The following is a 20,892-nucleotide window of genomic DNA, read 5'->3' as shown; positions in this document are numbered from 1 at the left end:
TGTGTGACCAGTTTGGCTATACTTACCAATATGGACTTAAACATGTCTGGCTGTTCCTGGGATTATTCACTAGACCAGTGTTTCCCAACCAGTGTGCCTCCAGGTGTTGCAAAACTACAACTCCCAGCATGCCTGCACAGCCAAAGGCTGTCCGGGCATGCTGGGAGTTGTAGTTTTGCAACAGCTGGAGGCACGCTGGTTGGGAAACACTGCACTAGACAATCATTAGTCCAATGGCTGTCTGACCATCGACCTACTTCTGTCTAATGTGTACAGCCACTGTCACATCCTTCTTTGAAGTACTAGTATGATTAAACTGATGAATCTGCCACTGTTTAGCTTGGATTATATGAAATGGGCCAGCTATGTTACAGGAAATATGGTGATGTTATAGCGGTATAGAGTTCTATGGAAAAATTGTTTCAAATGGTTCCCTGGAAATGTGTGGGGCATTCGGTGTTAGGGTTTTGCACATAAAAGGCATACTAGTATCTGGCCACTGTTCAGTTTGGTCAGACAATATAGTATACTGTAATTATGACCAGTAGCGGTATAAATTCAGTATAGGGGTAAAGCTGTCAGAGGTCAGCTCCACAACTCTCATATTCTTCCACCTGAGAAATGATGCGTTCTGTAAGTGGTATGTCTGACGTGAAATGACCACATTCTTCTTTATCTGACGTGAAATGACCACATTACTGCCAGCCACATGAACAAGTAGGACTTCTTTTTTAGAACTCCATTAAAATGAATGAATGTTAATAATATCTATCAACTGAGATCAATAGAAGCTACACAATCCACTGATAATGAGAACTGGGACCAACATATTCAATGTAATGGTACCCCAAACAACCAGACAGAGTTTAAACAATGGTGGATTTATTAAATGACGGCAGTACAGTCCAGACCAGAAATCATATGCAGGTAATCAATCCAAGTAATAACTTGTGCAGGAAAACTCACAAGGGACAGCCAGACCAGGCCATAGTCCATATGCACAGAAATTGTCTGTGTAACGTAGTACCTAGGGACAAGACATTTCCAGGGTCCGATACGAGGTCCAACACGAGACAAACTGTTTTGCATAGAAGTTTCCCACAGGCAGTCTCTGGAGATGGTTTGAGGAAGTCAGAGGTCATGCACAGGTAATCTGGAAGAATGTGAACAGAATCATACACCCGGGTTGTCAAAACAACGGTGGGCACTGACCAGCCAGGGAGATCACCTCTCAAACACCTGCTAGCCAATCACAAAGTGCCATGTGTCTATTCCTCATAGGCCATATGATTATCCTAATCCCTGACACTTGTGCGGCCTTAGCTGGTCATTGATCACTTAACCCATGCCTGCCCTCTAATCTACAAAAGTTTATGTACAGGTATATAACCAGTCAGCGGCCTGCGTAGCGAATAAGATGCGCGTACGTTCGGCTGCGTAACCCTTTGCAAACCTCCTCTCAACCGCGCACGCGGACGCATGTATACGCCGGAACCGCGTCCGCCCGCAAAGGATTCGGGGCCCCAGTGGACTGCGAAACAGGAGAGTGTCTTACATTCAAGAGTTCAGTGGGTGTTAAAGTCAATAAAAACTTTGGACTGTATCAAATTTATACATTTTGTTTGAAACAGCCAGTCAAGATTCATTAAGGTACGACTCCATGGTGTGGGCTGGCCACTACACAACTTTACCACAAAATTGTGTGGCCATTGGTTGCCCTGGGTGTTTAGGAAAAGAACAACAAAAACGCTGGACGCACCAGATCCATCAGATGACAGGCAGCAACAGTGCCCGACTGAGCATAACTGGGTCCTTCATTTATGTCCAACACTATAACACAGCAGTGCTATTCTGTCCAGTTAGGCGGAGTTCACACTTCAGTGATTTGATCAGTTATTTCCATCAGTGATTTTGAGTCAAAATCAGGTGTGGATCAAACACAGAACAGGTGTAGATCTTTCCATTATATCTCTGTGTAGCCTCCACTTCTGGTTTTGGCTCTCAATCACTGATTAATTCACTGAAGTGTGAACAAGGCCTTAGTTTGGCGGAATTTGCAATGTGGTGGAAACGCAGATGGGAATTAAGGTCATGTACACTTGGAGTGGATTACTTGATAATTATTTGGGATCTGCATAGGAAAAAACACAATAAACTAGACAATACAATGCTTGGGAATGAGGATTCCCAAAACACATGCTGGTTTTCATTGTGCAATGGAAAATATCTGCCCATTGTGCACATAGCTTTCCTGCATCAGCTTTTCTGTTTGAGACTTTATTCACTTCTTATCTTAACGCCTAAAAAAATCGGGTTCTGTCTACCGAATGTACAGATCCCGTTAAAACATTTTCACAGCACTGACAGTAAATTCGGAAGTCCCGGTGCCCCTAACATTTTTAATCAAACCTTTTCATGCCAAGTAGTACCTTATGGTATTCACATTACCGTTTCTGAAAGCTTCCACGTGCCTCTGTCCCTTTACAGAAAGGATACGTAAATCCATAGCTAATGTTCACCAAAGCTTAAATCCAGCATGAAGAGAGAACCATGAACTCTAGTACGCAATATATTTTAAGTGTACAGCAAGCTGCATCTAATGGACAGTCTCCCAGTGAGACCATTACCGAAATGAACTGCTCTTCCTCCTTGTATTAGCCCTTAATGCTTGCAAAACTGGGTTAATTGAGATGAAAACACTTTGCTGATGTATTGCTTTCTTTCTGTCAACCCCTTCAGCTCCAAAGGGATCTCGCTAGATCCACGTGTACGTTTTCATGATGCTAATAACTGTCTAGGGAAGTCTAGGGAAGGATTCCATGTATTGAGATATATATTACATGTTATCGCAGACAATCCAGCATTAGAGAAGCCATTTAGAATATAACTGATAACATTTTTGTTGCTTTTGCTTATTTTCCATGCAGTATATTATAGTAGAGGTGGAATAGGTGCAGTAAAGAGATCGAGTCCTGCTCACTTCAGTCAACCTGGCATAGATATGCCCCCGGCATTAGATAAGGCGACCTGTAGTTGCGTTATTCTGTACGCTTCATTAAAGATGAGGGACACGTGCCAGGAATTTCATTGCAAGTACCTAGCTATCAAATACCTTTTAATATGTGATCCAAAGTGGCTTAAAAATAGGTGTGAGATGGCGGCAATTTAAATATGTTTAGGCTACAGCTCCAAAACATGCCTCTAAAGGGGTTGTGCCATGAAACATAGTCTACTTTTTTCAAACCAGCACCTGGATCTGAATACTTTTGTAATTGCGTGTACTCTAATAAAAAATGTAGCATAGTCACTGAGTAGAGTTGAGCGAACACCTGGATGTTCGGGTTCGAGAAGTTCGGCCGAACATCCCGGAAATGTTCGGGTTCGGGATCCGAACCCGATCCGAACTTCGTCCCGAACCCGAACCCCATTGAAGTCAATGGGGACCCGAACTTTTCGGCACTAAAACGGCTGTAAAACAGCCCAGGAAAGGGCTAGAGGGCTGCAAAAGGCAGCAACATGTAGGTAAATCCCCTGCAAACAAATGTGGATAGGGAAATTAATTAAAATAAAAATTAAATAAATAAAAATTAACCAAAATCAATTGGAGAGAGGTTCCATAGCAGAGAATCTGGCTTCCCGTCACCCACCACTGGAACAGTCCATTCTCAGATATTTAGGCCCCGGCACCCAGGCAGAGGAGAGAGGTCCCGTAACAGAGAATCTGTCTTCATGTCAGCAGAGAATTAGTCTGCATGTCATAGCAGAGAATGAGGCTTCACGTCAGCCACCACTGCAACAGTCCATTGGCATATATTTAGGCCTAGCACACAGGCAGAGGAGAGAGGTCCCGTAACAGAGAATCTGGCTTCATGTCAGCAGAGAATCAGTCTGCATGTCATAGCAGAGAATGAGGCTTCACGTCAGCCACCACTGCAACAGTCCATTGGCATATATTTAGGCCCAGCACACACACAGGCAGAGGAGAGAGGTCCCGTAACAGAGAATCTGTCTTCATGTCAGCAGAGAATTAGTCTGCATGTCATAGCAGAGAATGAGGCTTCACGTCACCCACCACTGCAACAGTCCATTGGCATATATTTAGGCCTAGCACACAGGCAGAGCAGAGAGGTCCCGTAACAGACAATCTGGCTTCATGACAGCAGAGAATCAGTCTGCATGTCATAGCAGAGAATGAGGCTTCACGTCACCCACCACTGCAACAGTCCATTGGCATATATTTAGGCCTAGCACACAGGCAGAGGAGAGAGGTCCCGTAACAGAGAATCTGTCTTCATGTCAGCAGAGAATCAGTCTGCATGTCATAGCAGAGAATGAGGCTTCACGTCAGCCACCACTGCAACAGTCCATTGGCATATATTTAGGCCCAGCACCCAGGCAGAGGAGGGAGGTCCCGTAACAGAGAATCTGTCTTCATGTCAGCAGAGAATTAGTCTGCATGTCATAGCAGAGAATGAGGCTTCACGTCAGCCACCACTGCAACAGTCCATTGGCATATATTTAGGCCCAGCACACACACAGGCAGAGGAGAGAGGTCCCGTAACAGAGAATCTGGCTTCATGTCAGCAGAGAATCAGTCTGCATGTCATAGCAGAGAATGAGGCTTCACGTCAGCCACCACTGCAACAGTCCATTGGCATATATTTAGGCCCAGCACACACACAGGCAGAGGAGAGAGGTCCCGTAACAGAGAATCTGGCTTCATGTCAGCAGAGAATCAGTCTGCATGTCATAGCAGAGAATGAGGCTTCACGTCAGCCACCACTGCAACAGTCCATTGGCATATATTTAGGCCCAGCACCCAGGCAGAGGAGGGAGGTCCCGTAACAGAGAATCTGTCTTCATGTCAGCAGAGAATTAGTCTGCATGTCATAGCAGAGAATGAGGCTTCACGTCAGCCACCACTGCAACAGTCCATTGGCATATATTTAGGCCCAGCACACACACAGGCAGAGGAGAGAGGTCCCGTAACAGAGAATCTGGCTTCATGTCAGCAGAGAATCAGTCTGCATGTCATAGCAGAGAATGAGGCTTCACGTCAGCCACCACTGCAACAGTCCATTGGCATATATTTAGGCCCAGCACACACACAGGCAGAGGAGAGAGGTCCCGTAACAGAGAATCTGGCTTCATGTCAGCAGAGAATCAGTCTGCATGTCATAGCAGAGAATGAGGCTTCACGTCAGCCACCACTGCAACAGTCCATTGGCATATATTTAGGCCCAGCACACACACAGGCAGAGGAGAGAGGTCCCGTAACAGAGAATCTGTCTTCATGTCAGCAGAGAATTAGTCTGCATGTCATAGCAGAGAATGAGGCTTCACGTCACCCACCACTGCAACAGTCCATTGGCATATATTTAGGCCTAGCACACAGGCAGAGCAGAGAGGTCCCGTAACAGACAATCTGGCTTCATGACAGCAGAGAATCAGTCTGCATGTCATAGCAGAGAATGAGGCTTCACGTCACCCACCACTGCAACAGTCCATTGGCATATATTTAGGCCTAGCACACAGGCAGAGCAGAGAGGTCCCGTAACAGACAATCTGGCTTCATGTCAGCAGAGAATCAGTCTGCATGTCATAGCAGAGAATGAGGCTTCACGTCACCCACCACTGCAACAGTCCATTGGCATATATTTAGGCCTAGCACACAGGCAGAGCAGAGAGGTCCCGTAACAGACAATCTGGCTTCATGACAGCAGAGAATCAGTCTGCATGTCATAGCAGAGAATGAGGCTTCACGTCACCCACCACTGCAACAGTCCATTGGCATATATTTAGGCCTAGCACACAGGCAGAGCAGAGAGGTCCCGTAACAGACAATCTGGCTTCATGTCAGCAGAGAATCAGTCTGCATGTCATAGCAGAGAATGAGGCTTCACGTCACCCACCACTGCAACAGTCCATTGGCATATATTTAGGCCTAGCACACAGGCAGAGCAGAGAGGTCCCGTAACAGACGATCTGGCTTCATGTCAGCAGAGAATCAGTCTGCATGTCATAGCAGAGAATCAGGCTTCACGTCAGCCACCACTGCAACAGTCCATTGTCATAAATTTAGGCCCAGCACCCAGGCAGAGGAGAGAGGTCCCGTAACAGACAATCTGGCTTCATGTCAGCAGAGAATTAGTCTGCATGTCATAGCAGAGAATCAGGCTTCATGTCAGCCACCACTGCAACAGTCCATTGGCATATATTTAGGCCTAGCACACAGGCAGAGGAGAGGTTCATTCAACTTTGGGTAGCATCGCAATATAATGGTAAAATGAAAATAAAAATAGGATTGAATGAGGAAGTGCCCTGGAGTCCAATAATATATGGTTATGGGGAGGTAGTTAATGTCTAATCTGGACAAGGGACGGACAGGTCCTGTGGGATCCATGCCTGGTTCATTTTTATGAACGTCAGCTTGTCCACATTGGCTGTAGACAGGCGGCTGCGTTTGTCTGTAATGACGCCCCCTGCCGTGCTGAATACACGTTCAGACAAAACGCTGGCTGCCGGGCAGGCCAGCACCTCCAAGGCATAAAAGGCTAGCTCTGGCCACGTGGACAATTTAGAGACCCAGAAGTTGAATGGGGCCGAACCATCAGTCAGTACGTGGAGGGGTGTGCACACGTACTGTTCCACCATGTTAGTGAAATGTTGCCTCCTGCTAACACGTTGCGTATCAGGTGGTGGTGCAGTTAGCTGTGGCGTGTTGACAAAAGTTTTCCACATCTCTGCCATGCTAACCCTGCCCTCAGAGGAGCTGGCCGTGACACAGCTGCCTTGGCGACCTCTTGCTCCTCCTCTGCCTTGGCCTTGGGCTTCCACTTGTTCCCCTGTGACATTTGGGAATGCTCTCAGTAGCGCGTCTACCAACGTGCGCTTGTACTCGCGCATCTTCCTATCACGCTCCAGTGCAGGAAGTAAGGTGGGCACATTGTCTTTGTAGCGTGGATCCAGCAGGGTGGCAACCCAGTAGTCCGCACAGGTTAAAATGTGGGCAACTCTGCTGTCGTTGCGCAGGCACTGCAGCATGTAGTCGCTCATGTGTGCCAGGCTGCCCAGGGGTAAGGACAAGCTGTCCTCTGTGGGAGGCGTATCGTCATCGTCCTGCCTTTCCCCCCAGCCACGCACCAGTGATGGACCCGAGCTGCGTTGGGTGCCACCCCGCTGTGACCATGCTTCATCCTCATCCTCCTCCACCTCCTCCTCATCCTCGTCCTCCTCGTCCTCCAGTAGTGGGCCCTGGCTGGCCACATTTGTACCTGGCCTCTGCTGTTGCAAAAAACCTCCCTCTGAGTCACTTCGAAGAGACTGGCCTGAAAGTGCTAAAAATGACCCCTCTTCCTCATCCTCCTCCTCCTCCTCCTGGGCCACCTCCTGTTCCATCATCGCCCTAAGTGTTTTCTCAAGGAGACATAGAAGTGGTATTGTAACGCTGATAACGGTGTCATCGCCACTGGCCATGTTGGTGGAGTACTCGAAACAGCGCAACAGGGCACACAGGTCTCGCATGGAGGCCCAGTCATTGGTGGTGAAGTGGTGCTGTTCTGTAGTGCGACTGACCCGTGCGTGCTGCAGCTGAAACTCCACTATGGCCTGCTGCTGCTCGCACAGTCTGTCCAGCATGTGCAAGGTGGAGTTCCACCTGGTGGGCACGTCGCATATGAGGCGGTGAGCGGGAAGGCCGAAGTTACGCTGTAGCGCAGACAGGCGAGCAGCGGCAGGATGTGAACGCCGGAAGCGCGAACAGACGGCCCGCACTTTATGCAGCAGCTCTGACATGTCGGGGTAGTTGTGAATGAACTTCTGCACCACCAAATTCAGCACATGCGCCAAGCAAGGGATGTGCGTCAAATTGGCTAGTCCCAGAGCTGCAACGAGATTTCGCCCATTATCACACACCACCAGGCCGGGCTTGAGGCTCACCGGCAGCAACCACTCGTCGGTCTGTTGTTCAATACCCCGCCACAACTCCTGTGCGGTGTGGGGCCTGTCCCCCAAACATATGAGTTTCAGAATGGCCTGCTGACGTTTACCCCGGGCTGTGCTGAAGTTGGTGGTGAAGGTGTGTGTGGCTGACTGGATGAGCAGGTGGAAGAAGAGGAGGAGGAAGCCGAGAAGGAGGAGGTGGCAACAGGAGGCAAAGAATGTTGCCCTGCGATCCTTGGCGGCGGCAGGACGTGCGCCAAACAGCTCTCCGCCTGGGGCCCAGCTGCCACTACATTTACCCAGTGTGCAGTTAGGGAGATATAGCGTCCCTGGCCGTGCTTACTGGTCCACGTATCTGTGGTTAGGTGGACCTTGCTACAGATGGCGTTGCGCAGTGCACACTTGATTTTATCGGATACTTGGTTGTGCAGGGAAGGCACGGCTCTCTTGGAGAAGTAGTGCCGGCTGGGAACAACATACTGTGGGACAGCAAGCGACATGAGCTGTTTGAAGCTGTCTGTGTCCACCAGCCTAAATGACAGCATTTCATAGGCCAGTAGTTTAGAAATGCTGGCATTCAGGGCCAGGGATCGAGGGTGGCTAGGTGGGAATTTACGCTTTCTATCAAATGTTTGTGAGATGGAGAGCTGAACGCTGGCGTGTGACATGGTTGAGACGCTTGGTGACGGAGGTGGTGGTGGTGGTGTTGGTGGTACATCCCCTGTTTGCTGGGCGGCAGGTGCCAACGTTCCTCCAGAGGCGGAGGAAGAGGCCGAGGCGGCAGCAGCAGAATAGGCCGAGGCGGCAGCAGCAGAAGAGGTAGCAGGGGGAGCCTGAGTGACTTCCTTGGTTTTAAGGTGTTTACTCCACTGCAGTTCATGCTTTGCATGCAGGTGCCTGGTCATGCAGGTTGTGCTCAGGTTCAGAACGTTAATGCCTCGCTTCAGGCTCTGATGGCACAGCGTGCAAACCACTCGGGTCTTGTCGTCAGCACATTGTTTGAAGAAGTGCCATGCCAGGGAACTCCTTGAAGCTGCCTTTGGGGTGCTCGGTCCCAGATGGCGGCGGTCAGTAGCAGGCGGAGTCTCTTGGCGGCGGGTGTTCTGCTTTTGCCCACTGCTCCCTCTTTTGCTACGCTGTTGGCTCGGTCTCACCACTGCCTCTTCCTCCGAACTGTGAAAGTCAGTGGCACGACCTTCATTCCATGTGGGGTCTAGGACCTCATCGTCCCCTGCATCGTCTTCCACCCAGTCTTGATCCCTGACCTCCTGTTCAGTCTGCACACTGCAGAAAGACGCAGCAGTTGGCACCTGTGTTTCGTCATCATCAGAGACATGCTGAGGTGGTATTCCCATGTCCTCATCATCAGGAAACATAAGTGGTTGTGCGTCAGTGCATTCTATGTCTTTCACCGCTGGGGAAGGGCTAGGTGGATGCCCTTGGGAAACCCTGCCAGCGGAGTCTTCAAACAGCATAAGAGACTGCTGCATAACTTGAGGCTGAGACAGTTTCCCTGGTATGCATGGGGGTGATGTGACAGACTGATGGGGTTGGTTTTCAGGCGCCATCTGTGCGCTTTCTGCAGAAGACTGGGTGGGAGATAATGTGAACGTGCTGGATCCACTGTCGGCCACCCAATTGACTAATGCCTGTACCTGCTCAGGCCTTACCATCCTTAGAACGGCATTGGGCCCCACCATATATCGCTGTAAATTCTGGCGGCTACTGGGACCTGAGGTAGTTGGTACACTAGGACGTGTGGATGTGGCAGAACGGCCACGTCCTCTCCCAGCACCAGAGGGTCCACTAACACCACCACGACCATGTCCACGTCCGCGTCCCTTACTAGATGTTTTTCTCATTGTTATGGTTCACCACAACAACAAATATATTATTTGGCCCAATGTATTGTATTCAAATTCAGCGGGATATAAATTTGAGGCCTAGTATTTAGGCGCTGGGTGACCGGTATGGATTTAGTGACAGAATTAGACTTGGAAATGCACAGAAGCGTGTGTGTGAAGTTATTCTGAATGACCCAATGTGCACCTTGAATATTATATACCCTTTTTGGGATAGATTTCAAATAGCTCTGATATAGCAGGAACCACTAAATTATGAAATTGCTAAATTGGGAATTGTACTTCAACCCAGAACAAAAAATGTGCTTTGACGGGCACTAAATAACTTTCCCAGCTACAACAGTACAGCGGTAACGAGAGATTTAGAGGGATTTAAATTTGAGGCCTAGTATTTAGGCGCTGGGTGACAGGTATGGGTTTAGTGACAGAATTAGACTTGGAAATACACAGTAGCGGGTGTGTGTGAAGTTATTCTGAATGACCCAATGTGCACCTTCAATATTATATACCCTTTTTGGGATAGATTTCAAATAGCTCTGATATAGCAGGAACCACTAAATTATGAAATTGCTAAATTGGGAATTGTACTTCAACCCAGAACAAAAAATGTGCTTTGACGGACACTAAATATCTTGCCCAGCAACAACAGTACAGCGGTGGGTAACGAGAGATTTAGAGGGATTTAAATTTGAGGCCTAGTATTTAGGCGCTGGGTGACAGGTATGGGTTTAGTGACAGAATTAGACTTGGAAATACACAGTAGCGGGTGTGTGTGAAGTTATTCTGAATGACCCAATGTGCACCTTCAATATTATATACCCTTTTTGGGATAGATTTCAAATAGCTCTGATATAGCAGGAACCACTAAATTATGAAATTGCTAAATTGGGAATTGTACTTCAACCCAGAACAAAAAATGTGCTTTGACGGACACTAAATATCTTGCCCAGCAACAACAGTACAGCGGTGGGTAACGAGAGATTTAGAGGGATTTAAATTTGAGGCCTAGTATTTAGGCGCTGGGTCACCGGTATGGATTTAGTGACAGAATTAGACTTGGAAATGCACAGAAGCGTGTGTGTGAAGTTATTCTGAATGACCCTATGTGCACCTTCAATATTATATACCCTTTTAGGGATAGATTTCAAATAGCTCTGATATAGCAGAAACCACTAAATTATGAAATTGCTAAATTGGGAATTGTACTTCAACCCAGAACAAAAAATGTGCTTTGACGGACACTAAATATCTTGCCCAGCAACAACAGTACAGCGGTGGGTAACGAGAGATTTAGAGGGATTTAAATTTGAGGCCTAGTATTTAGGCGCTGGGTCACCGGTATGGATTTAGTGACAGAATTAGACTTGGAAATGCACAGAAGCGTGTGTGTGAAGTTATTCTGAATGACCCTATGTGCACCTTCAATATTATATACCCTTTTAGGGATAGATTTCAAATAGCTCTGATATAGCAGAAACATTGGGAATTGTACTTCAACCCAGAACAAAAAATGTGCTTTGACGGACACTAAATATCTTGCCCAGCAACAACAGTACAGCGGTGGGTAACGAGAGATTTAGAGGGATTTAAATTTGAGGCCTAGTATTTAGGCGCTGGGTCACCGGTATGGATTTAGTGACAGAATTAGACTTGGAAATGCACAGAAGCGTGTGTGTGAAGTTATTCTGAATGACCCTATGTGCACCTTCAATATTATATACCCTTTTAGGGATAGATTTCAAATAGCTCTGATATAGCAGAAACCACTAAATTATGAAATTGCTAAATTGGGAATTGTACTTCAACCCAGAACAAAAAATGTGCTTTGACGGACACTAAATATCTTGCCCAGCAACAACAGTACAGCGGTGGGTAACGAGAGATTTAGAGGGATTTAAATTTGAGGCCTAGTATTTAGGCGCTGGGTGACAGGTATGGGTTTAGTGACAGAATTAGACTTGGAAATACACAGTAGCGGGTGTGTGTGAAGTTATTCTGAATGACCCAATGTGCACCTTCAATATTATATACCCTTTTTGGGATAGATTTCAAATAGCTCTGATATAGCAGGAACCACTAAATTATGAAATTGCTAAATTGGGAATTGTATTTCAACCCAGAACAAGAAATGTGCTTGAACGGACACTAAATAACTCGCCCAGCTACAGCACTAGGGACAGATTTAGCTGGATATAAATTTGAGGCCTAGTATTTAGGCGCTGGGTGACCGGTATGGATTTAGTGACAGAATTAGACTGGGATATGGCCAAAAAATGAACAGACTATTGCTGGTTAAATGCACTTGGTGTGACAGCTTCACCCTGATGTAGGCTTTAGCCAAAAAACAACCACACCATTGAGGGTTAAATGCACTTGGTGACAGGCGCAGCTTGCCCCTGATTTTGTATATGGCCAAAAAATGAACAGACTATTGCTGGTTAAATGCACTTGGTGTGACAGCTTCACCCTGATGTAGGCTTTAGCCAAAAAACAACCACACCATTGAGGGTTAAATGCACTTGGTGACAGGCGCAGCTTGCCCCTGATTTTGTATATGGCCAAAAAATGAACAGACTATTGCTGGTTAAATGCACTTGGTGTGACAGCTTCACCCTGATGTAGGCTTTAGCCAAAAAACAACCACACCATTGAGGGTTAAATGCACTTGGTGACAGGCGCAGCTTGCCCCTGATTTTGTATATGGCCAAAAAATGAACAGACTATTGCTGGTTAAATGCACTTGGTGTGACAGCTTCACCCTGATGTAGGCTTTAGCCAAAAAACAACCACACCATTGAGGGTTAAATGCACTTGGTCGCAGCTTGTGCTGGCGCACCACAAGACACAAAATGGCCGCCGATCACCCCAGAAAAATGAGACTGACAAACGGTCTGTGCAGCCTAAAAACAGTGAGCAATTGAGGATCAGCAGCTCAATGATCCACAGCTGCAGATCGATCAGTTAATCAAGTCCTTTGGAGGAGTTAATCTGCCTAATCTCGCCCTACTGTCGCAGCCGCAACCTCTCCCTACGCTAATCAGAGCAGAGTGACGGGCGGCGCTATGTGACTCCAGCTTAAATAGAGGCTGGGTCACATGGTGCTCTGGCCAATCACAGCCATGCCAATAGTAGGCATGGCTGTGATGGCCTCTTGGGGCAAGTAGTATGACGCTTGTTGATTGGCTGCTTTGCAGCCTTTCAAAAAGCGCCAAGAAAGCGTCACAAAAGCGCGAAGAAAGCGACGAACACCGAACCCGAACCCGGACTTTTACGAAAATGTCCGGGTTCGGGTCCGTGTCACGGACACCCCAAAATTCGGTACGAACCCGAACTATACAGTTCGAGTTCGCTCATCCCTATCACTGAGTTATTCAATGAAATGCATCTGCATAGCGCCACCTGCTGTTTTTTTCTTTTCTGATTGCTTTGTCCGTCTCACTGAGCTGGTCGAACGTGCTGAGTTTAGGTGTGCTCATACACACAACCGTGGTTTGGGTCCACATCCGATCCGCATATTTTGCAGGTCAGATGTGGACACGTTCACTTAAATGGGGCCGCAAAAGATGCAGGCAGCACTTTGTCTGCTGTTCTCAGCCACACATAGAAGTATCACAGACAGGGATAGGACTGCTGTATTGAAGGCTGGAACATATATGACCTACATCCGTGATTTGCAGATCTGTAAGTTGTGGTCCACAAAATAGACACAGTTGTGTGCATGATGCCTAAATCTTTAATTGCCACCAGCTATATTGTCTGTTAGAAGCTGTTGGAGTTAAGGTACTTTCACACTTGTGGCAGAGGATATCGGCAGGCAGTTCCATCGCCGGAACTGCCTGCCAGATCCGACAAAACGCATCCAAACTAATGGCATTTGTTAGATGGATCAGGATCCTGATCCGTATGACAAATGCATTGAAATTCCGGATCCGTCTCTCCCATGTCATCGCAATGCCATATCCGTTTGGCCAGAGCACTCGTGACCGGATCCGGCAATAATGCATGTCAATGTGAAAAATTGACAGATTCGGCATTCCGGCAAGTGTTCCAGAATTTTGGGCGGAGATTAAACCGCAACAGATAACTGCAACAGAACCTCCGTTTTTCTCTTCGACCTTGTATCACTAGTTTTAGGTTCAAATCTGACAATGGACAAAGTGTAAAAATAATATTCAGCAGCAAGTGTTAGTGATATCGCCTTTATGGATGAGCACACATTTTTGCCATATTGGCTCCAATATTGTTTTCTGTACAAAAAATGGACCCGGTAAATGATCATTTTCAACTGCAAAGAAGAAACGTAGCATGGCTATATTTGACCCATATCTAACCATATATCTGGTGACTATACATACATGATTGTACAGCCTGTAGATGCTGATCTTGGAGGCTGATCAGTGAGATCTGGACATTGTCATTTGATGATTGTGTCTGCATACATGTTTGTACATCAGTGTTTGTAGTAGGCAGCATGGTGGCTCGGTGGTTAGCACTGATGTCCTAAGTTCCAATCCGACAACATCCGCATGGAGTTTGTAGGTTCTCCCTGTATTTTCTGGTTATCCTCCCACATTCCAAGGACATACTGATAGGGGACAGCATGATGAAAATGTCTATACAGCGTGGCAGAATATGTCAGTGCTATATAAGGAAGTTAAATAAATGTCCTCTGCATTTACCTAAGGTTTATCTTTGCTGCTTTTATGCAGTGTTTGAAACGAGTTGTGCACCGCCATCTAAGGTTATATCAAGTACAGTTTAATTAAGGCACGGAATGTATTTTTGAGGGGATGAATGCTACTTGTTGTTCTGATGCATTCTTGTTTGCTGATAGGAGGAGCACATAGACTGTTGCACTCAGAAAAGATAGTTTGGCTACTGGCATCTAGCATTGTAAAGTGTATGAAGGATTAGGACATCATATCCATTTGTACAATTTAGGTCATACCCCACCCAGCCCGCCAAGTGCTATCGCAATCACAATAGAAATAGTCATAGCAATAGTAGCAATCTTCTGATGTCTCTAGCAGTTTCTTAGATTTCATGCAATATCCTTAAGTTTTACTTTGAAATCTTAAAGAGAACCTGTCACCTTTCCTGACATGTCTGTTTTAATAGCTTCATGCATTTCCCTTGTAATAATATAATTCTGGAGCACCTATTCTTATGACTATGTTGTGCCATTTCTGTATCATAGCTACTAGAAGAGGCAGAGCTTGCTAAGAGCTCATTTTGATTCCTTTCTAACTTGAATGAATTGCAAGCAGGTCCAGGTGGGTGTTACCCATTGGGGGTGTAGCCCTGCACAGTCTGTTATCCAAACTGGTAACGCCTAGATGGCCCTTCATTCAAACTCCTAGCAGTTCATTCATTACTTCTAGAAGATACAATAAAGAAGGGGTGACAGGTCTTATTTAATGATCTGCTTTTTTCACTGTAGTGTATTTACCCAGTAAATAATGATGTCTAATTTGGCAGGACATGGGACAAACTGATATGTATGGGGGTCCTCCTGACTGTGTGCCCCAGATGTCAGGAGATTGGGCCTGTTGGATTTAACATGACAGATCCTTAGTTCTAATGACTAAGTGACTGTCAGACATGAATATAACAGGCTTCTAAGAAAAACGAGACAGGCGCACCATAGGGTAATAACGCCAGACAAGCAGTATATTAAATGAATCCAAATTGGAGGCTCACCTTGTCAGGTTGTGCAAATAGGCACAACACTAGTGTAGGCTTAGTTGAGGGTGATGAAAACCCAAAGATTGTGTTCGCAAAACCCATTCATCTGCAGTTCCCCATGACAAGTCCACACACAACCAACATCTCAACCCAGCCGGATCATCCCCCCTTCAAACATCAATCATTTTTCATTCCTCAGCCACACCGGAAGCCCAATTATGCAACCAGAATCCTGTCACCAGCCCAGCGACTCCTATTGGGGGACCTCAATCCAACTCTCCACGCCATGGATCCGCCCATACCAAGCCATCACCAGCTTTGGCAATTGACCTCTTTGGCCAAGATGTCCTTTCCAACTGTACTCCTCTTAAACTGCCCCCCACAGTTTTTACTTCCACCTCATCCAACACCAATTGCAGACCATTCATCGGTCCTATCCCAGGTTTCCTGTCTACACCTGTCGATCTTGAACTCAACTCGCTTATCACTCTCCATAATGGCACACCACCCCATTCTCCCATCACCGCCTCAGTTTCCACGCACACAGGTTACACCCTATATCCTAATCCAGGTCTGGAAGATAGTTCCAATATTACACTACCCACCAACAATTGTCCGTCTTCTTTTTTATCCCTACCTCCCATTCTGAATCCGTGAACGTCCTATCCAGTACTGAAAAGTCCCGAGACGGTGTTGATCACAAACTACTTCTACCCCCTGGGAACCAGACCCACAAAAAGAAAAAAAAACTCTGAAGAGGTTGCAGAGGGTGCAAGAATAATGCGAAAAATATCAGACCACCAAAAATAAAGGACAAGGAAATCAAAATATTACATCTTTTAACCCACGTCCTGAATTCTGATGAATTTACAGTTCTATTGAAGGGTCTGTCTTTCTGCCCTTAGTCCAAAGTAAAGGGGTTTGATCTCTTCTTAGACTTGTATGATTTTATCAAGAAATTGACCCTAAAAAGGCATTTCCGCCTACATGGCGACATCACCAAGGAAAGCAGTAAAACGACTAATGAGGTCACTCCTGCCCCCATGGTACAGTATGTTTCCACTGATTTAAAACTATGCTCTGACTTCTATCCCCTTCATCATAGGGGCAACTTTATAGAGAGCTTCCATGATCTGGTTATGGAGGAATTCCGTGCCATTCATCAGAAACCAGTGCTTAATCATAATCTCAGTGCCAAAGAAAGATTAGTGATCAAACAATTACAAGAAAATGATCTGTAATGGTTGCGTACACACAGGGGGAGGGAAGTGACCACTGCGCTCCACCCTTACCCCTGGCCCTGCCTACTTACCTCACAAGTCCTAATGACAAGGGACAACTGGACGGCAATCCCTAGCTTAGAATAAGTGCAGGGATGACAGACAGACAAACAACAGAACGTGGAGGAAGCCGGGGTCAGAATACCAGGAGAGCAGCAAAGTACACAAGGAGCAGGCAGAGGATGGTCAGGAATTCAGCAGGCGGTAAGTACGCCAGGAAGACAAAATCACAGGTGGAACCTAAATTAACAGGCAACCTGTGGCCAGCAGGCTGCCTGTATTTATAGTGGGGAGTGAGGGTCATGTGACGTGGCCAGCGTCACATGACTGACAGACCAACCAGTCGAGCACCGAGTGATCAGCTCGGCGCTCAAGGTAGACTTAGGAGCAGGGAGCCACCCAGCTAGTAAAACCGCCCTGGGAACGAGGTCAAACACAGATCCTCACTCCCGAAGCTAAGCAGCAGGTCTGCGGCTAATGGGGGACCAAGTGCACCTTTGGAACCCCGTTACATGATCTAATAATTCGGAACGCTGATAAAGGAGATGGAATTGTGCTACAGAATAGGGGCGACTACGTCAAAGAGGCACTTCGCATTCTATCCGACATTGAGTATTACTAGCCATTGGAGGGAAAAACTCTGGCAGAACACAAGTTAGCACTTAAGACACTCATTGATTTGGCATCCCATATCCTCAGCAAGAAGGAACAGGAATATATTCTCATCACCGATCCAGTCAACACTCTTTTTTTATCATTTACCAAAAACCCAGAAAGATACCTCCAATCCACTGGGTCGTCCGATCATATCTGGAATATCTTCTCTAACTATCTCATTAATTCGACATTTTCCTTCAGAAACTATTGGTCCAACTCCCATCGTACCTGAAGGATTCGTCAACCCTGATTCAGTCACTAAAGAATGCCCTTTGGTTAACTCTGGACGTAACAGCTCTTTATTCGAATATCCAGCATGATTTAGGCATCAGTTGCACTAAACACTTTCTTGACAGTGACAATTCCATGCCAAAGGAACAGAGATCATTTATCCTCAGATGTATTAATTTTATCCTTACCCGTAATGTTTCCAATAGAAACATAGAATGTGTCGGCAGGTAAGAACCATTTGGCCCATCTAGTCTGCCCAATTTTGAAGACTCTTTGTACATGCAGATCAAAGGTACCGCTATGGGTACACGTTTCGCACCCAGATTTCCTCATTAGTTTATGGGGGCATTTGAGGACTCTTACATTTATAACTCTGGGTTCTTGACCGACAATATAGTATTTTTCCATCAATATATTGACGATCTGATGATCTTTTATATGGGATGGTGACACCACATCCATTGATGAGTTCACAAAATACCTCAACAACAATGACTGGGGTACAACGCTCTCGGGAGACCATAATGTTACTATTGTCGAATATCTTGACTTAGAACTGAATATCATGAGCGGAAGAATAACCACCCACACCTGTTTTAAGAAAGTGGATTGCAATAGTTATTTAGATTTCTCCAGCGACCATTACAAAAAGTGGAAGGCAAACATTCCCTTTAGCCAATTCAAGCACGTTAGACGAAATTGCTCTGAAGATATAGATTTTATTGCAAAGTGAAATAATCCGCACCAGGTTTTTACACAAGGGTTTCCCTCCTGGGCTAATAGAGGCAGCTTTTAACAGAGCCAGAGCACTTACGCAAGAAGACTGTTTACCAAAAGAAAGGAATGTAACCATTACGAAGGACACTTCTGAGAAACATCACAGTACTAATTTCATAACTAACTTCAACAGCAACCACAGAACGAACAAAGAAGTTTTTTCAAAACACTGGTTCATCTTGAAGCGGGACCCCGTCCTAAACAAGATTCTGCCAAATAAACCTTAGAAGAACCCAGACTTTAAAGAATTTACTGGCACCTAGTTAACTTAAAGAGGACCTTTCACCAGGAAAAAGTATGTAAACTAACTATACCGACGTGTAGAGCGGCGCCCGGGGATCCCCCTGCACTTACTGTTATCCCCAGGCGCCGCTCCGTTCTCCGGTTATAGCCTCCGGTATGTTCCTACTTAGGCTCCACCCGGGGGAACTTAGGCTCCACCCAGGGGAACCTGCCGGCGTCTCTTTCTCCTATGCTGTAGCGCTGGCCAATCGCAGCGCTCAGCTCATAGCCTGGCTATAACCGGAGAACGGAGCGGCGCCCGGGGATAACAGTAAGTGCAGGGGGATCCCCGGGCGCCGCTCTACACGTCGGTATAGTCAGTGTGATCCCACATGGCATGAATGAGGCTTTTGAGATCAATCTCTAGATCAATGCTCTGATCATTTGGGCATCTACCAATAACCCCGGGTTAGGACATCAGCTAGGACCCTCACCCACCAATGGGGCTAAACCAACAACCATTAGTCCGTTCTTAATATAGGTGCGTTTGGTTTTTGCATTTGCAATAATGATGATTATTTTAACTTATATTTTCCATGACATGATATACTGTACACATTTCCTGAGTCTCAGCACATTTGTGTACCCTTATACACTTCAGGTAGCGTTATTCGCACCAACTCGTCTACCTGTGTCCATACTAAGAATTCTGGTTCTTCCCCTATAATTTGTGTACCTGGAAAATGATTATAATCCTTTGACTATGTGCCCTCTGGATCGATCTTACATCCAACAATTATTTTTTTTTTATTCATTCGGCTATCCAATCATTTATATTTAGCGATCTATCTGTCTGCCATTATGACATTTGTATTGATCGATTTTATACCCCTTTTAATGTATTCCATGAGTCAATCATTTATATTCATTTATTTATGTCTGCCATTAATCTATAGTTTTTTTTACATTTATTTATCTCCATTTTTATAGTTTAGCCATTCACCTCCCTCCCCACCCAGCGTGTTCCAGCACCCCGTCTCGCCTGCACACAGTTCTTGGGATCACTGTGTGGCCGGTACGATCCTGCCTCCTACCTGCTCATACATTCTTACTGGGCTTTGCCCTCAGCGTCCTGTTGCCAGGAAACAGAGCAATCACGTGACCGCTGTTCAGGTCACGTGGTTGCACGGTGTGCAGCGATGCTTCTTCCTCCCTGACCATACACTCCTACTGGGCTCTGCCCTCAGCGTCCTGTGCCTGGACACTGAGCGATCAAGTGACCGCTGCTCAGGTCACATGATCACACTGTGTGCAGCGATGCTTCTGGCATCTTTCCTAAGCTGATCATTGCTGCACTAATGATCTTCAATATATATTAAAGTTTTTACATTCACTTGCCTGAGTCTTATATGGTGATATATTATAAATATTCTATTGTATATTTTAAGGTGATTTGTGTCCAGTACACCAAAGTGACATGTGGGCAGGCTTTGGACCTTCCCCTTTACTCCATTTTGTGCCTCTTGGCGTTTTAAAAAAATGTATTTAAACATGTGTGTAGTGTCTTTTTAACTATCAGCAGTCTGTACCTGATGAAGGGGTCCTTTTACCCCAAAATGCGTTGTACCACCTGCTATAATAATAAATCTAGTTCCTGTTGACAACAAAGGCTGGTTCTTTGCGCCGTGGGATCATCTCCTTATCCTTTGTAAGACATGATTGGTAGAGGTTTGTCTCCCTTTTTTATGCATATAGATTTGGAAGATCAGAGCACGAAAGTTGATGGAGCTGTCAGAGTGGCAGACTTTGTTAGAAAAGTAGATTTCGTACTGATGATGATTGACGATTGAATAGTTAGCGAGTCGTTCAGAAGTGCTCACATCACACAGAGCAGTGGTCGCTGTAGTAAGCGGTAATTTGATCATTATAAACTCGCTAATTGTTTGTCAATGCATATATTACACACAGAAAATGGGTGACCACTTTTTAGAGGCTCAGATATGCGCTTGATGAACGAGAATTTTCAACTGTGCTGAAAGATCGTGATCAGCGGGAATGGAACAATTTTGTGAGAGCTGGAAACTATCACCCAGTGCAAAGACCGTTCTTTTGTGAATGATATTATCCTTTTTTTGCAATGTGTAATGCAGGCTTAACACAAGAGTCCTTAATAGATACCACCAATCAAATTGCAAGTTGTCAGAGAGCCATCTTTATGTACAATAGGACTTCTGCTT

The 20,892-nt window shown here is 45.9% G+C and overlaps 1 protein-coding gene across 1 annotated transcript in view; it reads left to right on the top strand.

The window, feature by feature from the left end:
- The window catches only part of LOC122920408 (single-stranded DNA-binding protein 3-like), a 443,360-nt gene that overhangs the window by 67,159 nt on the left and 355,309 nt on the right, over positions 1-20,892 (top strand). The window lies entirely within an intron of this gene.

This window comes from Bufo gargarizans, chromosome 1 (assembly GCF_014858855.1).
Source record: "Bufo gargarizans isolate SCDJY-AF-19 chromosome 1, ASM1485885v1, whole genome shotgun sequence".
NCBI classification, from domain to species: Eukaryota; Metazoa; Chordata; class Amphibia; order Anura; family Bufonidae; genus Bufo; species Bufo gargarizans.
This window is presented reverse-complemented; position numbering and strand designations above follow the sequence as displayed.